This window comes from Setaria viridis, chromosome 2 (assembly GCF_005286985.2).
Source record: "Setaria viridis chromosome 2, Setaria_viridis_v4.0, whole genome shotgun sequence".
Taxonomy (NCBI): domain Eukaryota; kingdom Viridiplantae; phylum Streptophyta; class Magnoliopsida; order Poales; family Poaceae; genus Setaria; species Setaria viridis.
In genome coordinates, this window is record NC_048264.2 from 7,224,291 (window position 1) to 7,251,612 (window position 27,322).

At 46.2% G+C, this 27,322-nt stretch overlaps 2 pseudogenes; both read left to right on the top strand.

Moving 5' to 3' along the window:
- Positions 1-10,391: 10,391 nt before the first annotated feature.
- LOC117844038 (sugar transport protein MST1-like) lies at positions 10,392-16,606 on the top strand (annotated as a pseudogene).
- LOC140221972 (uncharacterized) lies at positions 13,319-14,498 on the top strand (annotated as a pseudogene).
- Positions 16,607-27,322: the final 10,716 nt, after the last annotated feature.

Sequence of the window (27,322 nt, forward strand, 5' to 3'; positions counted from 1 at the left end):
CACCCCGTCAACGGAGATTTCTTCAGGCGTCATCCTTGATGGATCGTCGAGGCCCGAGTACTCGTAACCCTAGGTGTGGTAGAGCTGCAAGGGTTGCACTCGTCTCCAAAAAATTGAAGGCCACTCCAACGCCACTCCAACGCCCATCAGTCCTTGATCCTTCAGGTGGGCGATCTTGGCCAAGAGCTCGGGTACTTGAAGACTATTCCCGTGCATCGGCTCGTCAATCCACCTGTTGTTCCATTCTGGGCGGTGACCAGTCACCTTTGGCAGCTTCGGATCGTGGTTGCAATGTAGAACCACTTCTCCTTCCACCCAGAGTGCGAATCTAGCAACTCGTAGTCCAAGTACAAACTACTACTCTTATCTCGGACCTGAATTCTGGCACCCCTGACTACTGCACTGCACTCCAGTTTTGGCTGCGGCTTGATCCAGAATATTTTGAGGAACAGCTGAAAGTGGGGCGGAATCCCTAAGAAAGCCTCGCACAAATGCACAAAGATAGCGATGTTGATGAGGACACCACAAGTACATCTACACCAGCAGCACCTCAGGCGCCTCCAGTTGTTCCTCCACCTCAGGCGCCTACAGTTGATCATCCAGTTGGGCCAATCACTCGGGCCCGTGTGAGAGAATTAAACTTCATCATGGTGTTAAGGAACGAAGGCCCATCGGAATAAGAAGATGGCCCAACAAGGCAGCCCAGGTGGGGCGCCTAGGGTTGGGCGCACGTGACCCCTTCGGACTCCAGGGGCTGCGCCCCCTTTATTTAGTCCGAGTCCTTTTTGTTTACGACTTGAGTTTTGTTTTACATCTAGCTTTAGCTACTCTTGAACACGCGCAAATACACGCTGTCCTTGTTGATTCAGAACTCCACCTTCGAGTGATATTTAGATTGCTCGCCTCTTTTTCTTGTTCGTTCTTCGATTGCGGACAGGAATCGATCTTCGTGATCAGGCTGATCTCGCACCGGCGAGGTTGGTAACCATCGGGAGTTGGTTCAGCGATTGCATTGGCGCTTCGGGTTCGCTCGTCGTAGTCGAATCGTGAGGGTCTACTTCCACCAAGTCGAATTTATCTCCACTCACCGAAAGATCGGGCACTCCGACTCTATCAAGTGGTATCAGCTTTCCAGGTTGATCGGTGAGTTTTACCGAGTGTTTTTCCCTTCCTACAGTCCACAAAAACCAAAAGAAATTTTTTTTTCAGGTTAGATCCTTGTCCCAGCAACTGTTTAGCCTCGCACATTCTTTCAATAAGTGTCTTTGTTGAATTTGTGTGCCTACTCGTTCAATTGTTGCTGGTTACTTGTGTTTAATCTCTTGTTTCTCGTTTTCCCCCTAACCCTAGTTTTCGCCGCCGCCGCCGCCGCCGTTCCGCTGCTCGCCAACCCTACCACGCCGCCCCCCCCCTCGCGACACCCGCGCCGCGCCATCCCACCCCTCCGATCGCCCCTCCCCTGTCCAAAAAAAAAAGGGTAGAAAGCAATCACAAAACAGAAAGGAAAGTGCCAAAAAAAAAGGAAAGAAGAAAAAAAAACAGGGAGAAGGAAGGTGATTTGGTTTACTCTTTTTTTTACCGGAATACCCCTGTCCTTTCGGAAAAAGTGTGTGCCACAATTTGCTGTTTGAGATCCTCTGTGTTCATATTATCAGTTTTGGGGCACCCTCTGTAAAAAAAAAAGAAAAAGAAAAAAAAACAAAAGAGGTGCGCCCTCTCCACCTTTGCCTCTGTTCTTTCGCTTTCCCTTGTTACCAGCAACTCTTGTTACGTGTTTGGCACTATAATTCAACTTTGCATTATTGTTTGATTGTGCTAATCCTTCATTTGAGTGCAGCCTTCCCAGAACTCCACATAGTTCTACGACGATCATATTTTGTTTCTCCTAGCAATCGCTCCTCCAATCTTTCGCGAGTTCCACCGGTTGGTTGCAGTTCGCCCCTGTGTGCGTGGTAAGAACGGATAAGAATTTGATAATAGCACTAGTGTGAGCGCCTTGTGAGCCGTTACACCCATGTTTTGTCGTCGCTTTTGTTCTTGTATTTGCGCTAACCATGGCAGATGATGTCGACGCGGGGGCTAACCAGATGCAGGGCATACGGGCGCAAGTTGAAGGGCTTGTCACCGACATTCAGACGATTCATGAACGGCTGGACTCGACGATCTCCTCGACGACCGAGCGGTGTGATCAGCTCGACCTTGCGCAGACGGCCGCTAAGGCCACACTCGACTCAGTTGTGGCACGACTCGATGCATTGCACACAACAGTCGCAGAGTTGCAGCAGGGTTATGGTGGTGACTCGGACCAGGACGATGGCGACCGCCAAGGCCGTGCCCGCCGCGTGCCACGCCGTCCCGGTGGTAATGATTCCTTTTCCAAGATTAAATTTAAAATTCCACCTTTTAATGGCAAATATGATCCTGCTGCATATCTTGATTGGGAATTAGAAGTTGAACAGAAATTTTCATGCCATGATATTCTTGCTAATTCTCAAGTTAAAGCTGCTATTAGTGAATTTACTGATTTTGCTTTAATTTGGTGGCGTGAATATAAACACAAACATCCCAATACCATTCCAACCACTTGGGAGCAATTAAAAACTGCTATGCGCCACAGATTTGTGCCTTCTTATTATGCTCGCGATTTGCTTAATAAAATGCAACGTTTTCAGCAAGGTTCCAAATCTGTTGAGGAATATTTCCAGGAATTACAAATAGGCATGATTCGTTGTGGGTTATTGGAGGAAAACGACGCTGCTATGGCACGTTTTCGTGGTGGTTTGAACCGCGAAATTCAGGATATACTTGATTATAAGGACTACACAGATATGACAACATTATTTGAATATGCTTGCAAAGCTGAACGTGAAGTGCAGGGACGCCGCTCGAAGACATATTCTAACTCTTTTGCAGGAAGAAGCTCGACATCCAACTCCGCACCCACTCTCCCTGCGCCACCCACGCCCACCACTACACCGCGCGAGCGAACGGCCAAACCTGCCAGCGCTGCCCCTTCCACAGGCGCCGCCCCTCCCACAGGCCGTACACGGGATATTCAGTGTCATCGTTGCAAAGGATTTGGCCATGTGATTCGGGACTGTCCGAACAAGCGCACTTTGCTTCTTCGTGACGATGGTGAGTACTCTTCCGCTAGTGATTCTGAAGATACTCGACATGCGATGCTTGCCACTGACCATGCAGCTATGGAGGTACATGTCAACCCGGGTGACGCCGATAGGTATGAAAGTCTTGTTGTGCAGCGTGTTCTTAGTACACAGGTCGCCCCATCCGAGAAGAATCAGCGACACACTCTTTTCCATACCAAGGGCGTTGTGCAGGAGCGGTCGATTCGCATCATCATCGACAGCGGCAGCTGCAACAATTTGGCGAGTACCACGCTGGTTGAAAAGTTGTCTTTACCCACTCGTAAGCATCCACATCCATATCACATTCAATGGCTTAATGATGGTGGGAAAATTAGAATTACTCGATCAGTCCGTGTTCCTTTCTCCATGGGTGCTTATTCTGATTTTGTCGATTATGATGTTATTCCCATGGAAGGATGCTCTCTGTTACTTGGGCGACCTTGGCAATATGATACTGATAGCTTGCATCATGGTCGTTCAAATCACTATTCTTTCATGTTTAAGGGTCAGAAAATAATTATACATCCAATGACACCTGAACAAATTCTTAAAGATGATCTTGCTAGAGCTGCTAAAACTGCTACACAACTTGAACCATCGACATCTATTAATTCTGAAATCAAGTTGAATGCTCCTGTTTTGCTTGCCACACGTGCTGATTTTGATGAGTTACGCGATGCTCCTTTGCCATGCTATGCCCTTATATGCTCTAGTGTGCTCGTTTCACTTGATGATGCACCATCTTTGGATATTCCCCCTGCGGTTGCTAACATTTTGCAGGAGTACGCTGATATCTTTCCAAAAGATTTGCCACCAGGACTCCCACCACTTCGTGGCATTGAGCACCAGATCGACCTCATTCCCGGCGCACAGCTTCCGAACCGCGCACCGTACCGTACAAATCCGGATGAGACAAAGGAAATCCAGCGCCAGGTACAGGCGTTGCTTGACAAGGGTTATATTCGTGAGTCTCTTAGCCCTTGCTCCGTTCCCGTGTTACTTGTTCCAAAGAAAGATGGCTCATGGCGTATGTGTGTAGACAGTCGTGCTATTAATAACATTACCATTCGCTACCGATACCCTATACCACGCCTTGATGATATGCTAGATGAACTTAGTGGTGCCATTATTTTCACTAAGATTGATTTGCGTAGTGGCTACCATCAGATTCGCATGAAGTTAGGTGATGAATGGAAAACGGCTTTTAAAACGAAATTTGGGTTATATGAATGGTTGGTTATGCCGTTTGGTTTGACTAATGCGCCCAGCACATTTATGCGTTTGATGAATGAAGTTCTGAGGCCCTTCATAGGATTGTTTGTAGTTGTCTATTTTGATGATATCCTCATTTACAGCAAGTCTATGGAAGAGCATTTAGAACATTTGCGTGCTGTTTTTGATGCGTTGCGTGCAGCCCATTTATTTGCTAACCTTGAAAAATGCATGTTTTGCACACAACGTGTCTCGTTTCTTGGCTATGTTGTTACTCCACAGGGCATTGAGGTGGATAGCAGCAAGATTGATGCCATTCGGGAGTGGCCTACACCGACGACGGTCACACAAATTCGAAGCTTTCTTGGCCTTGCAGGTTTCTACCGCCGGTTTGTTCGTGATTTTAGCTCCATTGCAGCGCCTCTACATGAGCTTACAAAGAAGGATGTTCCCTTTGCTTGGAGTGATTCGCAAGAGGTTGCGTTCAGCACCTTGAAAGATAAGTTAACCAATGCTCCTCTCTTGCAGTTGCCTGATTTTACTAAAGTGTTTGAGCTTGAATGCGATGCTAGCGGTATTGGGCTTGGTGCTGTTTTGTTACAAGAAGGAAAACCTGTTGCTTACTTTAGCGAGAAATTAAGTGGTGCTAGCTTGAATTATTCTACTTATGATAAGGAGCTTTATGCTTTAGTGCGCACTTTGCATACTTGGCAGCACTACCTTTGGCATCGCGAGTTTATAATTCATTCTGATCATGAGGCTTTAAAACATATTCGTACCCAAACAAACCTGAACCGTCATCATGCTAAATGGGTAGAATTCATTGAGTCTTTCCCTTACATTATTAAACACAAGAGCGGGAAGGAAAATGTCATTGCTGATGCTTTGTCTCGTCGCTATACCATGCTGTCACAGTTAGATTTTAAAATCTTTGGCTTGCAAACTATGAAGGATCAATATGTGGATGATGCTGATTTTAAAGATGCTTTCGCCCACTGTATTCATAGCAGACCATGGGGCAAATTTCACATACAGGACGGGTTCCTGTTTCGCGCTAACAAGCTGTGTGTTCCAGCTAGCTCGGTTCGTCGTTTGTTGTTACAGGAAGCGCATGGAGGCGGTCTCATGGGGCACTTTGGCGTCTACAAGACGCGTGAAGTGCTGGCTGCCCACTTCTTTTGGCCCCGGATGCGCGCTGATGTTGAGCGCCTTGTTGCACGTTGCACTACTTGCCAGAAAGCTAAGTCACGATTGAACAACCATGGTTTGTACATGCCTTTGCCTGTTCCTACTTCTCCCTGGCTTGATATTTCTATGGACTTTGTTTTGGGATTGCCTAGAACTAAGAAGGGGAGGGACAGTATTTTTGTGGTTGTTGATCGTTTCTCCAAAATGGCTCATTTTATACCTTGTCATAAGACTGATGATGCTAGCAATGTTGCTGAATTGTTCTTTCGCGAGATTATTCGTTTGCATGGTATTCCAAATACAATAGTCTCTGATCGTGATGCTAAGTTTCTCAGTCATTTTTGGAGATCACTGTGGAATAAAATGGGAACTAAATTGCTGTTTAGCACCACTTGTCACCCTCAGACTGATGGACAAACTGAGGTGGTTAATCGAACCTTGTCCACAATGCTTAGGGCTGTTTTAGATAAACACTTGAAACGTTGGGAAGATTGCTTGCCTCATGTTGAGTTTGCTTATAATCGTGCAACACATTCTTCTACAAAGATGTGTCCTTTTCAAGTTGTTTATGGTTATATTCCTCGGGCGCCTATTGATTTGTTTGCACTTGATGCCGAGGATGCCCCACACATAGATGCCGCTGCACATGTTGATCAAATGATTAGCTTGCATGAGCAAACTCAACAAAACATTGCTGCTGCTAATGCTAAATATCAGGTTGCGGGTAGTAAAGGGAGAAAACATGTTACTTTTGCACCGGGTGATCTGATTTGGTTGCATTTGAGAAAGGATCGTTTTCCTACCTTACGTCGTTCTAAATTGATGCCACGTGCTGCTGGTCCTTTTAAAGTGCTAACCAAGATTAATGATAATGCTTATATCCTTGACCTGCCTGCGGAGTTTGGTGTTTCCACGAGTTTTAATGTTGTAGATTTGAAACCGTATGTGGGCGAAGATGAGGAGTTGCCGTCGAGGACGACTTCAGTTCAAGAAGGGGAGGATGATGAGGACACCACAAGTACATCTACACCAGCAGCACCTCAGGCGCCTCCAGTTGTTCCTCCACCTCAGGCGCCTACAGTTGATCATCCAGTTGGGCTAATCACTCGGGCCCGTGCGAGAGAATTAAACTTCATCATGGTGTTAAGGAACGAAGGCCCATCGGAATAAGAAGATGGCCCAACAAGGCAGCCCAGGTGGGGCGCACGTGACCCCTTCGGACTCCAGGGGCTGCGCCCCCTTTATTTAGTCCGAGTCCTTTTTGTTTACGACTTGAGTTTTGTTTTACATCTAGCTTTAGCTACTCTTGAACACGCGCAAATACACGCTGTCCTTGTTGATTCAGAACTCCACCTTCGAGTGATATTTAGATTGCTCGCCTCTTTTTCTTGTTCGTTCTTCGATTGCGGACAGGAATCGATCTTCGTGATCAGGCTGATCTCGCACCGGCGAGGTTGGTAACCATCGGGAGTTGGTTCAGCGATTGCATTGGCGCTTCGGGTTCGCTCGTCGTAGTCGAATCGTGAGGGTCTACTTCCACCAAGTCGAATTTATCTCCACTCACCGAAAGATCGGGCACTCCGACTCTATCAGATGTGGAGGATACTATTAGGATTGAGGTGATCTAGCTGAAGCTTGTAATAATCCAAATGAGCCCACAGAAAATCAGAGGAGGGGATGGCAAAATTCCGCTCAACAAAGTGGGCGAAGGTTACCGTCTCCTCGGGGTACTCTTCAAATGGCCACGCATTACCGAAGGCACACCTCCAGCCTATGGTTGCCTTGTCCTGCAGCAGCTTCACCTTCTCCAATGCCAGGATCTCTTCTTCCTTCAGGGTTGATCTCTTCCAGGCACAGGCAGGAGTTGGCGGCGCGGTCAGTTTCATCTTCCCCTATTTGGGCGAAGACAACTGCGGCTCCTTCCCCTTTCCAGAACTCTTCCTAGAATTCTAAGCACCCCTAGAAGTAGATGCTTTCCTCCCCATCTCGGATGTCACGAGCGTCTTCTTGCGCACAAGCTCGGGGGCTCACAGGAGGGAGGTGGCGTCGACACTCTAAGATTGGATTGCGGTGGTGATGAGCAGTAGGGTTTCTGGAAGCGCAAATAGCAGATGCTAATGGCGGAGTAAACAAGGGTAACTTTCCTTGTCTATTTATAACAGAAGCAGAGTAAATGGAGGGAATGGCCCGATGTTTTCACCTCTGGCCATTAATTTTGCATCTGGCGATCAATTTTCGAAGTTACTGCAAAAGAAAAGGTTATTGTTGGTGACGGTCAGGATGATAGGTGGTTCTTATACCTCCTGAAACTAGTCAGGTAACGGCTCGGGGGCTGCGTGCCACGTGCCCGTTGGCTAAAGAGTTTTTTCGGCGGGATTTAAGGCGAAAACAACACAAATGTAGATTGACCCTTAGCCTAACTCTTCAATTCAATCTAAGGCTCGGGGGCTACTCCATATGGAGTGCAATTTTCATCGCACTCCAATATATAAGTTCAAGGATAGATATTCAAGATAGCATCAGATGAGGCTTGAGCACATTCTAGCCGCATGGCAGTACTCAAGTTACTTGAAGGCTCAACTTCGACGGAGTACTCAGAAGAGCACCAACAACTAGTCGGGATGAAGCTTGTGAAGGATCACCTTGGTGTCAGTGCGCATCCTATCAAAGCCATTACCCACCTTAGCTAAACCTGCCTAGCCAACATGGAAGCAAGCAAGGGGTTAATGACCTATCGACGAGGTCTTAACCGGGACCTAAGTCACATAGACTTACTCCTTCTCCATGATCTCCCGTTGCTCACCAGCTCTCCTGATGACTAGCAGACTAGCTAGTGGGATTTATGCTAAGCCGTTGCCGCATACAACGGTCGAGTGGTTGCACGATAAATTGGATTAGGCAAGATGACACATCAACTCGGTCCTTAACGATGACAAGATTGATATCTCCCAACCTGCTCAACCACAAAGGTACGAGCCCAACTTGGCATTTCAGACAAGAAACACCCATCCATCTCATCTAAGAATTTCCTTTCCTTTTATTTTCCGAAAACCTATTTTTCTCCTTTAAAACACTCACACCTTTATTCTTTGATAAAACACATTGTAGTCATATTTGAATTGTAATAAAATAAGTAACAAGGCTCTAAGCATTCTAGCAGTAATTATCATCCCAACAGAGCAAATAATGTTTAGAGATAATTCTAGGACATCAAGGAATAATCATAACAATCAAGGGGTGGCTATCCAACTATGTTTTAGTAGTAAAACAATATGCAATTTTCAAAATAGGCCAATAGGTTGTGTTTGAGACCTAGGATAAATATGCATCAAAGGGTCAGATTGGACTTACCGTCCTCAAAGTCGCCTAGGAGTTCCTGTTCACGGTACTGGTCTTTGGGCTCCGGCTTGCGGTACTGGCCTTCAAGCTCTTCTTCGGGCTCCTCCTCGGTCACTGCGCGATCTACGACACACACAAGCAGGCACACAATAAATAAAAGAAAATAAGTTTTACCCGTTGAGCTTGAAGAGAGAGAGAGAGAGTGAACTAAAAATATAAAAGGAGGAGTATTTTTGAGGAATTTGTAGATGACTCGGTGGAAATATATTTGAGAATGACGTGGTCGAATTTGGGGTTCATTGGAGGGGATTTGGCGCATAAAATGTTGGTGAGACGGTGTTTAAGGGCTGTTTTGAAAGGATTTAGGGACCTTTTTGTAATTATTTTTGGGAGGGGGAGGGCTATCGGTTAAAAAGGGAAAGAGAGAGGTGGAAGGGCTTTGGTATAAAAAGGGATAAGCGGAGGGGCAAAAATGCAAAGCTGCCCTTTTCTTCTTCCTCGGGACAGAACAGGAACGGGAGGAGGAAGGGAGGGGCGGCTGGTCGGCGATTGCGGCGCCTCGGGGCACAATGGCGTCCAAGAAGTGGGGGAGAACATAGAGGAGGCCGAGGGGGTTCCATTCCCCTCCTCACCTTGGGCTGGGGCGGCGCGTGGAGGCGGCTGGGAGGCGGTATTAGGAGCACGGGAGCGAGAGGGAGTTTGCCAGGGAAGCTTGGTGGTGGAGTGAAGGGTGGAGGAAGCCCCTTTTATAGGCTGGAGGTGAGGGGGAGGGGGCAGCCAACGGGCGGCACATGGGGAGGCGACATGCGGCGTTAATGGAGGTCGGGATACGCGGGCACAGGAGGCACACAGGGCAACGCTGTAGCGAGCGGCGCACTGGCAGTAGGGTGGTGGCGTGGCGAGGTGGAGATGCACGTGCGCGGTGTGGCGGGGCTGGGCTCGCGCGGTGAGGCAAGCAGGCGGTGGCGTGCAGGGCTGGTGATGCGCGTGCGCGGTGTGGTGGGGCTTGGCACGCACGGTGAGGCAGGTAGGGAGTGGCGCGTTGGTGCGCGCGGGCGAGTAGGTGCGTGGGGGCATGACGAGTGCAGCGGGGTGAGCGCGGCGAGTGCTGGGGTGAGCGCGAGCGCAGTGTGCAGGGGGGCTAGGCGGGGCCACGGTGTGGGGCGAGTGCGCGGGGTGCTGGCATGGAGTGGGTGGCGTGCGCACTGGGAGGGGCACTAGCGTGGGCCCACGGTGGTGAGCGCGGCCAGGCGCCAGGCACGATGCGCGGCAGGAACAAGAAGGAAGGGAAAAGGAAGGGAAAAGAAGGAGAAGAAAAAGGGGAAAAAGGGAAAAGAAAAAAAGGGGAAAAGAGGGAGGAAAAAGAGAAGAAAAAGAGAGGGAGAGACGGCGGCGATTGCAGGAAACGGTTGCGGGCACACACGACGGTCTTCTGTTCGGCACGTAGTGTGACTCGCGGAGAGGAAAAGGAGAAAGGAACGGACGGCAGTCGGCTTTGGTGCCGCGATGGCGAATTTGCTGGGAAGTGAGATTTGGGAGCTCAACACGGTGAAAAATTTTGAAAACGAGTTTTAGCGAGTGATTTCGATTGGTGAATTTTTTCAGGATGTTACAATAGGTTCTCATGATTGTACTAGTATGTGTATCCCATTAGCTCTGTCATGCCTAATAAGTTCGGTAGAAGTCGGGTGATTTCCTGTCACTCGTGAGATATAGGATCCCTGGATACTTATACTTGTACTATGGACAAGTGGTTTGCATGGTAAAATGAGAGATCAGGCAGAGATGAGATTGGTTAAGGATATGACTTGTGGATTGAAAGTGTACCTTCACCTATGTCGATTAAGGCCTGTTCGTTGTGGCACAGTTGATCAAGTTTTGAACAGTACTAATCACATGCTAGGAGAAGGAGGTAGTAGAAACCGGTAAACCTATGTACCTTGGTGCGCGCTGGTAGGTATGAGCTGATACCGTCTTCTCCATCGGGTGCTAGTTAGAAACTCATGTCTGACCCGTCGAGGTATTGGTTGGGACTAGTACTTGAGGGTCACGGGGCAGGTCAAGTATTCAGCGCTCTCTAAGAGAATTGTTGCCACGTGCGGCTCGACGGGGTGTGCATGTGTCGTGTGATTAGGTTTTCCTTCCAAGGATTAAATCGAATCGATTCGCCGCACCTCTCGGATAAGAGACCCTTGATCTCTCAGTCTCATCGTAGTAAAGAAGTGGAATATGATGATGATTTCCGTGGCTTGTACAATTAATTATTCTTCCACACTGATGTGTTGTAGTCCTCCAAACTTAGAAAATAGCTACTCTCACATTTAAACTTAGCTAAAATATTGAAAGTAAGGATTCACTCTTAGTCGCTTTTTGGCATAACAAACCCTAGAGCCAAAAGCTTTGCATGCTAGGAGTCGGCTATGTATATACCATAGTCGGATAAGTCTTGCTGAGTATTAGTATACTCAGGGTTGTTATTTTGATCCCTTTTCAGGAGGTGTCATTCTCTTTGATGTCATATCGGTGGGCTTGATGTGATGTCTCCTCGTCGCCATTATTGCTCTAGAGTTAGTTGGTCGGTAGTTGTGTTTTCAACTGTAAATCTGTTGTACCTCTTAAATCTATGTAATATTCATGTATTTAAACTCTTTTTTAAACTTTTGTATCATCCTTGTGTTGTATCTCTTATATTTATGTAAAAAGCTGTCATGTTTGTACTGTCTGCACTCACCTTCGTGTGAGATTACAGGTGTTTGTTTTGATCAGCATACTAGGGAATGCAGGTTGTCAAATTAAACCATTAAGTTAATGAGCCGGATGTGTTCAAATGATGCCCATTATACTTAATTAGAGTTTTAATTTGGCGGTTCTGTCACAGTCTCTACTGCAAATAGGACAACTAGTGGCTACTGGCTTAACCGCGTTCACATCATCCTTATTCATTGCTTGCTCGTTATCTTCAATTGTGGCTAGCCACGTCACCAGGAGGGTGGGCCACCAGGCCATTAGGGCACGTACAAAGGGTGACTATGAGCCGTCACTTTTAATAAAAACAACCTCCTCTCACCCAGGCGACAGGCGCGCTATCGCCTTGCGAGACGACGGCGACGTCCCATGCTCCAAGGCGGGAATAGACGCCGCAGCACCGTTGTACAACCCTCGTCTCTATCGACCGCACGCTCAGATCCTGCACGGATAGCAGCTGATTTGGGCGCATGCTTGGTACTGCTCGCCTCGCCTCTTTGCCCGGCAAGCTTGCCCAACTAGCCACCAGGCTGCTCTCCTACGTCGAGCAAGCTGCTTGCATGCTCACGCGGGCCGCCAGGAGGAGCTCCACCGTCGCCGATTCGACCTCCGCAGGTGCAGCTTTGCAGCTGCCGAATCGACATCCACCGCTGTCGATTCGAGCTCCGCCGACGCCGAATCAACCTCCGCAGGCGCTAAATCGACCTCCGCAGCTGTCGAATCGGCCCCCTCTCGTGCGCGATGGCCGCGCTAGGGCTGCTGGCTACTGGTCGGGTGCGAGGTGCCACCGCCGCACACCGCGCAAGGAGCTAGTGCGCTTGATCTTTGATCTTCTGGCTTCCACTCTCTACTGGCTCTATGGCGTGGTTCTGATGGAAATTCGGTTCAAGGAACCTCGTCTTCCCTGGTTGTTGCTGAATGTAGACGCGTTCTTGTTGTGAGTACGTAGGTGCGCTGATGCAGCGCACACCGAGTGCTTGATGATATGCCTGCAACGAGTTTTCAGTCCCCTCTTTCTGTTGTCTTCCCATGCCTAATTGCACTGTCTATTCTTTGATTTAGGCGTCGCAATTTGGTGCTGGCCGAGCATCCGCAGGCTGAAGAGGTTCTCCGGTTCTCAACTCACCCAGAAAGGTTCTGCTCCGTTTGCAAATTGGTGATCCCATGGCTGGAAGCATCATGGAAACCTGACAACTGTGATCATGTCATCTGCATTGCCTGCCTATGGCGATATGCACCAGAGACAGAGGCCACCAGGCTACCCAAGTTGTGCTTTGCTGTGTGAAATTTGTAACGTTAGGTGTGAACCTATGCTTGAGGTGTGAACTTGTGCTTGAGGTGTGAACCTGTGCTTATTGTGACATATTCCAGTATAAAAACATGGCCATCGGTGGCATTGTGCATAGATGCTTGTTTTCTCCACATTCCTATCAATGTTGACTGAATCCATTGATGAAGAACTGGAACCTGAAGCCCTATCCGGTGATGAAGCACCTGATGCAGCCATTGAAGAAGATGATGAGGGCCTGTCCGCTAAACATGAAGGTTTTGATCCAGCAGAGGTATACGCGCTTGAAGATTTCATTGCTGAGGACGCAAGATTAGAAGAATTTTGGAGGAAAATAGGGGACAAGATTAAGGCTAAGTTTCAAGAGTAATCATCTGAACCACCTCGCCATCGCCGTCGCCAAAGTGGGCCGAGAAGGTACATACCACGTAATCGAGAAGCTGGTCACGATGATCTTGTTGCAAATTATTTCTCTGCAAATCCTATCTACACCGATGAAATGTTCCGTAGGAGATTCTGGATGTCGAAACCTTTATTCCTCCGAATTGTGCCAGAGCTCAGTAATTGGGATCCTTTTTTCACCCGAAGAGTGGATGCAACTGGTAGAGATGGACACTCACCCCTTCAAAAGTGTACTACAGCTATTCGAATGCTAGCATATGGCTCACTGGCTGACCAACTTGATGAGGTATTGAAGATTGCAGCGAGCACATCTTTACTGTGCGTAGAAAAATATGCCCAAGGAGTGATAGAGTGCTTTGGTGTAGAGTACATGTGACCTTCGAGAAGTGATGAACTAGAAAAAATTCTACAAGATAATGAGTCCCATGGTTTTCCGGGTATGATAGGAAGCATTGACTGTATGCACTAGATGTGGAAGAATTACCCTAAAGGTTGGGCCGGCATGTTTACTCGTGGTGACAAACGTGTTCCTACTATGATCCTTGAAGTTGTTGCATCACGAGATCTTCGCATATGGCATGCATATTTTGGTACTGCTGGGGCCTATAATGATATCAATGTGCTGAATAAGTCACCGCCTATTCATTGAGGCGATAAAAGGAGAAGCCCCTAGAGTACAATATATTGTAAATGGAACGCAATATGACATAGGATACTATCTTGCTGACGGGATTTATCCAGAGTGGACTACTTTCGTGAAGACAATATCAAAACCTCAAACGGAGAACCACAAATTATATGCACAACATCAAGAAGGGGCAAGGAAGGATGTCGAGTGCACATTTGGTGTCTTGCAATCTCGTTTTGATATTATTAAATGTCCAGCATGGTTATGGAAATGGGATGATGTTGTTAACATCATGCAAGCTTGTATTATCCTCCATAATATGATAGTCGAAGATGAGAAGGAGTTGGTCAAAATTCCATTAGATTTGAATGACAATCCGAGTGCAACAATTGTGCTACCACCGGAAGTGAGGACAAGTGATGATCCTAACCCATACTTCGTAGAGGTACTTCGGAGAAACAAGGTTATCCGTACTCGCTCTACACATAAGCAGCTCAAGAACGATTTGGTTGAGCATATTTGGCAGCGTTATGGCTGCAAGGAAAACTAGACCTACATGAGTAATCTATTGAGTCTTTATGACTAATATATTGAGTCTTTATTATATTATCATATTATGTATTGCAAAGATCAATTATTATAAATATATATTATATTAATGCTTCTATGTCAAATTCATGTGTCCATAACGAGGCAACATGCATTGCATTGAGTGAACAAGCAACAAAATGGTATGCATAGATCATATTTATACCTAATCACCTTGATTTGAGTGAATTAAATAACTTGCAGACAACTTAAAAGACAAATCATTGTACAAGCTGTCAGTTTCACTATCTATGTATGACTTACAGATGGCAGCCGTCTAACTGTTGAATGTGCCCTTACGCTGTTCGGTGGTGCGCTGTTCTTTGCAGGTGCCGTCATCAATGGTGGTGCTGTAAACATTGCCATGCTCATCATTGGCCGCATGTTGCTCGGCTTTGGTATCGGGTTCACCTTTCAGGTAGGATGATACAATCATACAAATAAAGAAATTTATGGGGTCTTCTAGCCTCAAAAACGAAATGTTTCTATTGATTTTCATAGAGCAATAGTGCAATACAGTGTTCCATGTTTAAATTGACTACGTAGTATTTTTACATCCAACAACCAATAGTGATAAATGTCCTGTACATCAGTGATATTGTGTTTTTTCCTTTTACTACAGTCAGCTCCAGTGTACCTCTCCGAGGTAGCACCAGCAAATTGGCGGGGGGCATTCGCCTCAGCCCTACAATGCATTCGGGGGTGTTTGGATACCAGGGGCTAAACTTTAGTCCTGTCACGTCGGATGTTCGGATACTAATTAGGAAGACTAAATATGAGCTAATTACAAAACTAATAGCAGAACCCCTAGGCTAAATCTCGAGACGAATCTATTAAGCCTAATTAATCCATCATTAGTGAATGGTTACTGTAGCACCACATTGTCAAATCATGGATTAATTAGGCTTAATAGATTCGTTTCGCGATTTAGCCTAGGGGTTGTACAATTAGTTTTGTAATTAGCTTATGTTTAATAGTCCTAATTAGTGTCCAAACATCCGATGTGACAGGGGCTAAAGTTTAGCCCTGTCTCCCAAACACCCCCTTCATCATCCTCGGCGCGCTTTTTGCGACAATCCCCGGCTGGGGCTGGCGCGTCTCCCTTGGCTTGGGGGGCGTCCCGGGCACCCTCCTTTCATTGGGGGCCTTCTTCGTCTCCGACGCGCCCAGTAGCCTCGTCCTGCGAGGTCGCCATGACCAAGCTTGAGCCGCATTGCAGCGCATCCGCGGGGCAGACGCCGACGTCAAGAGCGAGCTGAAGGACATCATCCGCGCTGTCGAGGAGGCGAACCGGAACGATGAGGGCGCGTTCCAGAGGCTCTTCAGCAGGCAGTGCAGGCAGTACCTGTTGGTCGGGATGGCCGTGCCCGTGCTGTACGAGCTCACCGGTGTAAGCGTCCTCGGCGTCTTCTTGCCGGTGGTGTTCCAGACGGTCGGGTTCAGCAGCCAGAAAGCTATTCTTGGCTCCGTCATCAACTTCGCGGTGAACCTGGCGGCGACATTGCTGTCCACCTTTGTCATGGACCATACCGGCCGCAGGTCTCTGCTCGTCGTCAGCGGCTTGTGCGTCACGCTCTGCCAGGTGATCGATCAAGCACACCCTAATATAAATCTATGTGCATGTGATTTTGTGCTCGCATATTATGCAATATGACATGCCTTTCTTGTCAAAACAAATCCATGACAAAGGTGGCCATTTCATGGATCATGGCGGCTCACCTCGGGCATAAGGCGGCGGCGGCAACGATGCCACGGAGCTACGCGATCGCCGTGCTGGTCCTGATCCTGGTAAGCACGTTCTGCATGGGCGTCTCATGGGCGCCGCTGCGGTGGGTGGTGCAGAGTGAGATCTACCCCGTGGAGGTGAAGTCGGCCGGGCAGGCCATGAGCGTCTCCGTCTGGCTCTGCCTCACCTTCACGGAGCTGCAGGTGTTCATCAGGATGCTCTGCGCCATGAGGTACGGGGTGTTCCTGTTCCACGCCGGCTGGTTCCTCGTGGGGACGATCTGTGCGGCGGCGTTCCTGCCGGAGATGAAGGGGGTGCCCCTTGAGTGTATGCGGACCGTGTAATATTAGGTCCTTCAATAATCTGTAATTAATGCTCAGCCAGCACTTGAATCATATATGTACTGAGGATGTAATTGTAGTATAAATCTGTGTCTTGAATGAGTTGCCTTCCTGACAGAAATGAAATGCTGTGGAATAATATAATGTGTCAAGGGCTAGAATCTAGTGGTGCACCCCTGGCATACCCCCAATCGTGGAAGGATGAGGGGGCAAAAAGGTCCCTGGCCCTGAATTAGGATCTCCCAGGACCAACTGCGGTACACATCAGACTCTTTATTTCCTCTCAGCAGGGCAAGGCACTGCAATTGTTTGGAGCTAATGTGAAAGGTCATGGATATTAGAAAACAACAACTAACAATATAATATCGATGGCTTCAAATCGATGATTAAGCGGAAGCACACAAGATTACAACCGGCCAGTACCTCAAAAAACCACACAAAGAAATAGTAGTGTCCCACACACTCCTATCAAATGAAAAATGTCTCACACACTCACTAGCATTCTGCATGGCTCAACCACCCACCCGAACCAACGATCAATCTCCATGTGTAGGAGACACGTGTCGTAGACACTAGTGTGAACTTATTTAGATGCATGATCAAAAGGATCTGATTCAATGGTGAAGAGCCATGTACCATAAGGTAGAAGAAAATGAACTAGAACAACCTAGAACGGGATGGACTCGTACTAGAACATTTGGTGATTAGCCACCAAGACTTTCTACTAAGGGGCTGTTTGGATATGAGGTGCTAAACTTTAACAGTGTCACATCGGATGTTCGGATGCTAATTAGGAGGACTAAATATGAGCTAATTATAAAACTAATTGCAGAACCTTGTGCTAATTCGCGAGACGAATCTATTAAGCCTAATTAATCCATCATTAGCAAATGGTTACTGTAGCACCACATTGTCAAATCATGGACTAATTAGGCTTAATAGATTCGTCTCGCGAATTATACTCCATCTGTGCAATTAGTTTTGTAATTAGCTTATGTTTAGTACTCCTAATTAGCATCCAAACATCCGATGTGACAGGTGTTAAACTTTAACAGGGGTTTCCCAAACACCCCCTAAGTATTAGACATTTCCATCAAGAAGAAAACTCAAAGGTACACCATCAATGCGAAAGGCTAGATTATCCAAGCCAGCCACATCCTGCCTTGAATTTACCACTCACTACTAGAATCTACGAGTTTCCCTACCGCTTTTATCTTTCCCTAGAAAAAAAATTGAGTTCCCAAGGGATGCTTTTACCCCTAGAACGTGTCAATGAAACCGTAGGGAAATAATGACATCCCCTAGGAAATTGGTGATTCCTATGGAGAAATTGGAGGCATGGTCCTTGTGGCTGCCACATGTAGGATACAGGTCTACCATGGCCCTGTTTGGGAGAGGGGTGCTAAAATTTAGTCTTGGACTAAATTTTAGCCCCCCCAAATGGAGTGCTAAATTTTAGCCTAAGAGGGTGTTTGGAAGTGGGACTAAAATTTAGCACATGTTCTGCCAAATGATCGTATTACCCTTCGTTACCTGCCCCTCCCGCCGATTTGTCTCGGAGCTGCTGCTAGTGCATGCGCCGGTTGCATGCGCCTGCATGCTGAAGTTTTGCATGCGCTTGGCCCACTGTTTGCATGCGCGTGTGTGTAGTTTGCATGCGCTGCTTGGGCCAGTTTGCATGCGCGTGTGTGTGGTTTGCATGCACTGCTTTGGTTTGCTCGATTTTTTTTTCAACTGTGGTTCAAATAGAGAAGCAAAATCCATATTTATTACAAAGTTAAATCACCATGAAAATACATAAAAAGTATATTATCTATACAACCCCGAGAGAAATAATTTACGACCTATTGTACAATGCATTTGCCAATTGATCACGAAAAACATTCATGTTTATATCTTCGTCTCCTTGTGTGTTCGCCGCATCCCTTCATAGTTTGAACCTCCGGTTGTTGGAATAAAATTTTCATCATGATCACACAATTCAAATTCCCTATCGCCAATATCATTCTCCCTAATGAAGTTGTGAATAGCCATGCAAGCAACAATAATTTTGCTTTGCTTCTGCATTGGAAAACTAGGTATACCCAATAATATCCGCCACTTCATTTTCAATACTCCAAAGGATCTCTCGATAACGTTTCTAAGAGACGAATGTGCATAATTAAATGTCTCCTTCATACCTTTGGGCATTGGTCCATTACGAAACTCCGGTAAGTGGTACTTTGTACCCCTATATGGAGCCAAGTATCCGGGACGGTTTGGATACCCCGAGTATACCAGGTTAAACTTGCCTACAATTTGAATACCAAATTCTTAGCTTAAAGAACTATATTTTAATTTAGAGAGTATCGTACATACACTACTTTACCTTCCGGAGGATGAGGAAAGGTGTCTTTGTATTTTTCCTAGGCATCACTTAACACTCTCATATCATGGACCGATCCAGGCCATCCGGTAACGACAAAAGTAAACCTCATGTCGAAGTCACAAATAGCTAGGACATTTTGAGATGTATATCCATGTCTTCCTGTATGTTGAACCACCTTATCACTTTGAACCACAACAGGTATATGTGTCCCATCTAAAGCTCCAATACAATTGTTGAAGTATGGAGCAAACCGATGTTGTTGTAATCTTTGGTGCACAGACTTAAATTCTGGGTCCACTGGCTTGATATTAGCTTTTGCTAGTTTGAGAACACTGCACAAAACTCTATCGAACGTACGGCTTATCGTTTCCAATGACCTAAAAAACCGGTCCTCAACTTGCCTAAGTGATTGTGGTGCACCGATAATCCATAGAAACATTCCTACAGCCTCCAATGTTGACATATCTCTACTTCCCATCAACCCATAACTGTCTACCAGTATATCATGTAGTTGATGAAACAAGTGAGCACTCATCCTAAACATGTTATAGCACGATGTCACATTTGAAAGTGTCTCATTGACCCACTCAACCCCCAGCACTGTTGGAACCCTTCTTGGACCTCTATTTAGGTAAGTTTCAGCGTACATACCAATTGTAAACAGGAAAAAGGCGACTTCGCGGTTCCTCTTACGAGTATTCATTATCAACTCAGTAGTTTCATCTTGAATACCACAATCTTCCATTCTGTAGTTGTCTTCATCATCACTTGAGTACTCAGTGGAGGAACTAGCATCCTAAATAATGAAAAAATATCATTGTTAGTCTTTATGCACCATGAATTAGCCACCATCACACTGAATTTCAATTTAACAGAACCAATCAACCACCATCACACTGAATTTCAAATTAACTGCACCAATCAACCATTGTTCACACTGAATTTCAATTTAACTGAACCAATCAACCACCATCACACTGAATTTCAATTTAACAGAACTAATTAGCCAACATCACACTGAATTTTAATTATTTACTTTCAATTCAAACAAGACATTACTCAATTCAAACAAGACAGTACTCAATTCAACATAAGACATGCACTACACTACCATCCTAACATAGACAACCCTCATTTCATCTGTTACTCACACCATCTCTGTTGGAATATGAATTTTGCTTCATCTGTTGGAATGTTCATGAAGAACACTCTTCTTGTACCAACTTCAAAACAGGACAGGGAAGCAAAGAACTCTATGCTGCTTGGAGATACTCCACATTGTAAAGCTAGCTATTGACACTTCTTGATCTCTTCTCTTTCCTTAAACTCTGTCAACTTGTCTCTTCAACAACTTCTGTTGGTTTTGATCAGACTGTGACCATTTGGAGACAAAACTGTCAAGTGCTTGAACAATTGGACTTTTAGATGTTTTTTCCTGGGCTAGTTGCTGTTGATTTTGAGCTAGTACTGCTCAGCCTCTTCCTTGTACTGATGCTAACAGGGCTGTCAACATAAGCAGGTGTTGGTTCTTTTTCTTGTTCTTCTTGTTCTTCTTGTTCTTGTTCTTCTTCTTCTTCTTCTTCTTCTTCTTGGTCTTCTAGAGGATTGAATGAAGTAGAACCATCTACAACACTCTCATGGAAGATCTCCTCAAGCTGGTCAATGTACTCTGGTGCACCATATTTCAGTTTTTTACATTCCCATTTTTTTCCCTGCAAATCAAGTTAATATTACCTACCTGTGTGTTTTCTTCCCACCAGTTCAAGAACAGAAACTCACAAGTATGAACTTACCTTGGTGTTGGCTTTCCACCATTCTTCTGATGCTACCACATTTCCATCTGAATCCCTGCCCAACCCACTGTTTGTCCACAAAGCCTTCCAGAAAACATACAGTGTTTTCAACCCTCCAATCCTATTCCTTAATTGCCTCCTTTCATGCTTCAACCTAGTCTGTAGATAATATTTTTCTTCAATTATCTTGTATCCTCTAGCTGACATGATGCCCTTATGATAATTGCCTGCTCTAACTTGCTCAACACACAGATCGCACAACAGATGTGTATTGGCTTCTGACCAAAAAACCTTGTCACCTTTTATCTAGTTCATGTACAAAAATGCCAAGATTTTGGACAATCAGGACAACATATTTGAAAATGTAAACATCCTACAATATCTACAATCATGACAATCAAACATAGTACCGAAACATAACCAATTGAAGCAACAAAATTCAGTCATATGCATTCATGGCTGCAATTCTACAATTTAGAGTGTTATACATTCATGGATGCAATTCTACAATTCAGTCACATGACACACAAGAATGAATGGCTGCATTTGAAGCCATCTCCCTACAGAAACATCCTACAGAAACATCCCTACATAGTCCAATCAATTCAAATCCTACAGAAACATCCCTACTGCCAATCCAACACTGCACAAAATCGGTTCTAGAAACACAATTGAGTCATATGGATTTAGGAATTGTTACCTTGCTGCCTGGAAAAACAATTTCAACGCCTTCAGCAACCTCTCCATCATTTTCACCCTCAAATTCATAGAAACCTTCTTCATTTGCCGGCCATCTTCCTCGACGACGACTTCTAGATGCACCAGCACAGGGAGGTGCAGTGAACAAAGACCTTGTTGGTCCACGGCAGCCGCTACCCCTGCCGGATCCACCACTGCCCCCACCACCACGAATTGCGCCGCCCGCTTTCCTACCCACCGCGCCGCCACCTCTACTTACACCACGACCGCCACCTCTGCTCCCACCAGCGTCGGCACCTCTGCTCCCACCAGCACCACCACCTCTGCTCCCACCAGCGCCACCCCCCTGCTACCAGGACCGCCACCACCTCTGCTCCTCCCCGCGCCTCCACCTCTGCTTCCACTGCCGCCAGAACCTCTGGCCGCCCTGGATCCACCACCGCCTATGCTTCCTCCTGCGCCATTGCAGGCCATGCGCAGGCCAAGAGAACGGCCGGTGCGGCCTGGAGCAACTCCGCGGAGGATTTTGGAGTACGAGGCGATGTCCGCGTACTCCTCCGCCTACGAGTTGAGATCCAACGCCTGGAGGCCGGCTGGAGGACCTTGGCAGGACTCCGCCTGGGAGAAGAAGTCGATGGCGTTGCCGGCGAGCACCTCCTCCGGCTAGGATAAGTGGTCGTTGCCGTGGGCGTCCATGATCTCGAAGAGGAGCGGACCGGATTATGCGGATCTTGGGCGGCTAAGGTGGGAGTTGGACAGTGGCTGGAGTATGCGGAGGGACTCGCGGAACTTGGGTGGCTAGGGTGAAGATGTGCGGGAGAAGGTGGCGGCGCGGGTGTAGTTTCCTCCGGATCTCAGGCAGCGAGGGAGGGAGATGGACGGCGGCGAGGGTTGGAGGGAGATGGACGGTGGCGGCGAGGAGTTTGTGGAGGGAGTCGCGGTGGAGGAGTGCGGGGAGGAGGTGGCGGCGCAGGAGCGGCTTGCTCCGGATCTGGGGCGGCGCGATTGAGGAAGGGGAAGGAGGAAATGGCGGCATGTGTGCGGGGGGACGCGGGGGGTGGGGGGAAGGGGTATCCGAGGAAAACGGGGTGCGGGATGTGTTTTAGTCCATTTTAGCTACCCTCCACTGGCTAAAGGATTAGAGGGGGGGCTAAAGTTTAGCCCACAAGATTTAGCTGGGGTGTTTGGGAAGCTTGGTGACTAAAATGGACTAAAGTGGGGGTGCTAAAGTTTAGCACCTCTCTCCCAAACACCCCCCATGTCACCAACTTCCCCTACAAGTCAATTTTCCCAACGGTTTTCCATTTCCACCGTATGGCACATCCCCCTTTCCCTGGTGATTTGGTCATCCCTAGGAATTGTGCCCTACAAAAATTCTGTAAGGACTATTTCCCTAATGTTTTCCTCCCTTACCCTAGGAATGTTTTCCTCCCTTACCCTAGGAATCTAAGCTCTAGGGAAACTAGGAAGTTCTACTAGTGACTAACAGCACGGTAGCCCTGATGTTTCCCTAGCTCTTGTTGAGAAGAAAATAAACAAGCTTGGTGGTACGTATTTGCTTCCACTAACCGCATCGCCATCACACCGCACTGCCCAAAGCATAACATCATAAGGCAAGAAGTTTCATGATCCAAAATTGAATTTTCCTAGGCTAAGCCCATAGATCCATTTCTCCTTTCCCTACACAAATGCTACAATGGTATACAGAGGGAGAATACTCAGTATAGTGTAGATGAAATAATGTAGAGCGATGGGAAACTCCAAAGGTTGACCTCCCTTTGGACGTTACGTGACTTGCTATTATTAGTGTCTCACACACTGCTATAAAATGAAAATTCTACCATACACTCACTACCAGTCTACCACTCTATATGGCTTCACTCCCCACCCAAACCAATGATCATTCCATGTGTAGGAAACTCATGTAGACACTAGTGTGAACTTATTTAGATATATGATCAAAGAGGTTTTGATCTTATATGGTGAAATCCATGTACCATAAGACACAAGAAAATGAACTAAACAACCCAAAACTAGATGGACTCTACTAGAACATTTGGTGATTAATCACCAAGACATCCTACTACCTATTTAACATTTCCATCAACAAGAAAACTCTAATGTGTACAACATCAATGTGAATAGTAGTATCATCCAAGCTAGCCACATCATCCCCATATTCACCACAACTACCATTGTAGCCCTCATGTTTCCCTGGCTCTAGTTGAGAATGAAATAAACTAGCTTGGTGGTCCTTGCTTCTACTAACCGCTTCCCCATCACTGCACTACCCAAAAGCTTAACATCAGAAGGCATGAACTTTCGTGATCCAAGATTGACATTTCCCTAGCGAAGCCCATGGATCCCTTTCTCCTTTCCCTCCACAAATGCTACAGTAGAATACATAGGAATAACACTCAGGTAAAATAATGTAGAGTGATGGGAAACTCCAGAAGCTTGACCTCCCTTTTTGAGGGATGATATGGATCACGTGACTTGCTAGTAGTGTCCCACACACTCCTATTAAATGAAAAATGTCTTGCACACTCACTACCACTCTACATGGATTCACTCCCCTCCCAAACCAACGATCATTCCCCATTTGTAGGAAACATTTGCATTGTAGAAACTAGTGTGAACTATTTAGATGCATGATCATAGATGTTTTCATCTACTGGTGAAGAGCCATGTACCATAAGACATAGGATAATGAACTAGAACAAATCATAACTAGATGGACTCCTACTAGAATGTTTGGTGATTACCAACCAAGACTTCCTACTAAGTATCTCACATTTCCATCAAGAAGAAAACTCCAAAGTACTCCATCAATAATGTGAAAAGTCGGATCATCCAAGACTAGTGATCAACACACATGGTGACAAGTCAACCAAGCAGTGCAATGACTACTTAAAAATGCCTCATCCGTGTTGGCTCAAAAACCCATGCTGATTGTTGTGCTGGCACAATGAAGCCAACGCGGATGGGTGGAGCTTTACCGGGCTGGCGTCTAGGGTAATACATTAAGGATGGAATGAGATGCAAGGACAAGCAATACCTTAAGGATAAGGAAGCTAGGTAATGATATCGCAATATCTGGCAGAAGACCGAGCCACTGAGGAGCATCCACGGCACCTATCGCTGGAGGACCACCAATTAGTAACTTAGCCACTGTGGTATCACCTATGCTACAGCATGGGGGTGGGGTAGATGAGGAGTGGAATGAATTAGGTTAGGAGATGGGCATCTTACCACATTTATTCGCCTCCATGTTGGGAAGCTGAGCCGCTGGGGCACAAGGCCACACTGGATGAAGGTTGGATGGGAGTACCAACAAGGGTATGTAGGTTTATTTATAGGGTCATCAGGCTAGGTTGTGGGCTAAACTTTGAGCACGCACCTGATGAAAAATTTTCCGTGGGCCAAAAAACATGACCTGACCTAGTTGGGTTGGGATTGTTTGGGTTCATTGGTTTGAGCGATCGATGATCAGGCCTGCACAAGGGCTGGATGAGCTGGTGGTTCATGATCAACTCTAAAATTGATGTTACTTGCTTTGCATACTTAGTACAATAGGCCCACATGTGAGGTGTTGGAGCCAAGAGTGGCTATGTGGTAGGGTAGCCAGGATGACCGCCCTTAGCCCCCAAATGTCAAGGGCCACCAACTCATTACAATTATCCTTTTGTATATCATATCTTTGGGCTAGCACCTGTTACTTTAATCCTAATATCCCAATTTTCAAGCTAGTAATCAAGCACATATCCCTGGAAGCCATATACCGACTTTCCTCTTCAATTCATTTGGCCTCCATATATAGTACTCATTGTTCTCATCATCTCATCCCGAAATGGTGCTACCTACATCCTACTACTTCATTCCTCTTGGTTATCCTAATTTGTCAAGGAGATCACTGCCCTTTCCTCCATTATCGAGGACGAGGACCTAATAATGTTTTGTATAGTGAGGCCATAAAAAGTTAAGTTCTAGACTCGATATTGGTGTCCACCCAATTTGGAGTATACACACGCGTGCATATGCATCTAGTGGAAAAGTGTTTGCCCACATCACCTAAGACCCTGAATACCTCCAGATGAGAGGTGCTATTCGTACGTGGGCTCTTTTCACGTGGGAGCTAGGCCATAAGAAAATTTTGATGTAGGGGGATATATACTATTTGGGGATTGGATCACATGGGCCCTTTCTTCTAGCACCACACAAGGACCATACAGACAATCTTTGCAACCATCGTACAAAATGGTAGAGCCCTAAAGTATAGTGCCATCAATGGCTAGCATGACCAAAGACTAGGGCTATGTTGTGCAGGCCCTTCCCATCTAGGGAATGGGTTGAGCTCTTCCCTTTGGCAATTGGCACGACGAAGATGGTAGGGACTTCGGGGTTGTTGCTCTACATGAGGCAGTAGCTTCCTCCGGCTACTTTCCATGCATGAAGGAGAAATGGCTATGGCCCTTCTAGTCCTTTGCATGACTTCGGCTGGTGATGCTGGGGCGAAAGGCATTCATTCGTATCTGCTCATTTGTGCCGGTCATATTGAGCTAGCACGAATAAGTCATTCATGCTGGTACATAATAGAGATGGCACATATAATCCACTATCCGTGCTGACTCTAAATAAAGCAGGCACGAATAAGGATTATTCATGCCGGTCCTAAATAGAGCCAGCACGAATAAGGATTACTCGCTCCTTCTCATGCATGGACTCGAAAAATTCGTAACTTTTACATATGAACTTGATGGACACAATTTTATATGAAAATTGTACGTTTCAATGAGATCTAAAACTTTGTAGTTGACAGTTTTCAATTTGAAATAGTTTAGATGTCCAAAATTATAACTTTAGTATACTTTTTGTGTGCTCCCTTATAATTTGAATTTCATATTTTATTTATAATTTTGTAACTATGTGATACGGACTCGCATCAAGACAAACTTTATACGAAAGTTGTAGATTTCAACTTGGTCTGCAACTTTGTAGTTGAAAGTTTTTCAATTTACAATTGTTCATATGTCAGATGATGTATATAATTTCAGGTCTATTTCTTCTTTATTTCCATGAAATCTACAACTTTGTAGTTGACAGTTTTTTATTTGAAGTCATTTAGATACCCAAATATGAATCCAAATATGAGACAGCAAAGGTCAAAAGGAATAGAGCTTCCCTTTGTGTGCCGGTACGTGCCATAGGTGAGATGGTAAGGAAGTACTGTGTGAGGGGTAGGTCATGAGTTTGAATGCTGGACACCACATGCATGTGAATTAAAATTTCACGCGAAATACATGTGACTTGTGACTTGCTATTTGCATTATAAATTCCTATTTTTACTATCCTGCATGATATCCCACCAACACGTATAATATGTTATTCATACCGGCTTCAACGTCGGCTGTTATTCGTACTAGCTTCAACGTTGGCACAAATAACCGTCCGCATTCGTATCGGCTTAGGGGTGCCGGTCCTTCCACCGGTGCGAATGAGGTTTTCGCGCCGGCACAGATGAGATGGTGTGCGGTAGCGTGGGGAAGAGCGCCACTCCCTAACAATTGCTACAGTATATGGGCCTTAGCGGTAGTGCCGCTGACTAAGCTCAGGTTGATAGAGGGCCCGTCAAGGTGAATGTACGTTGTCGCCCCTGGGCTACAATTAAGATAGGCTGGGGTGGCTTGTAAAATTTTCTCACTCTCCAAGGGCATTTCTGTAGACTGCACGTCACCAACTCTTCGAGAAAGAGAAAGAGAGGATCCAAAAAAAATTCCGATTTCCAAACAGGCCTATTCCTTACTCTGGTACTACCTTTATCTTCAAGCTTGAGCCCTACCTCTCGAGAGCTCTCATTGG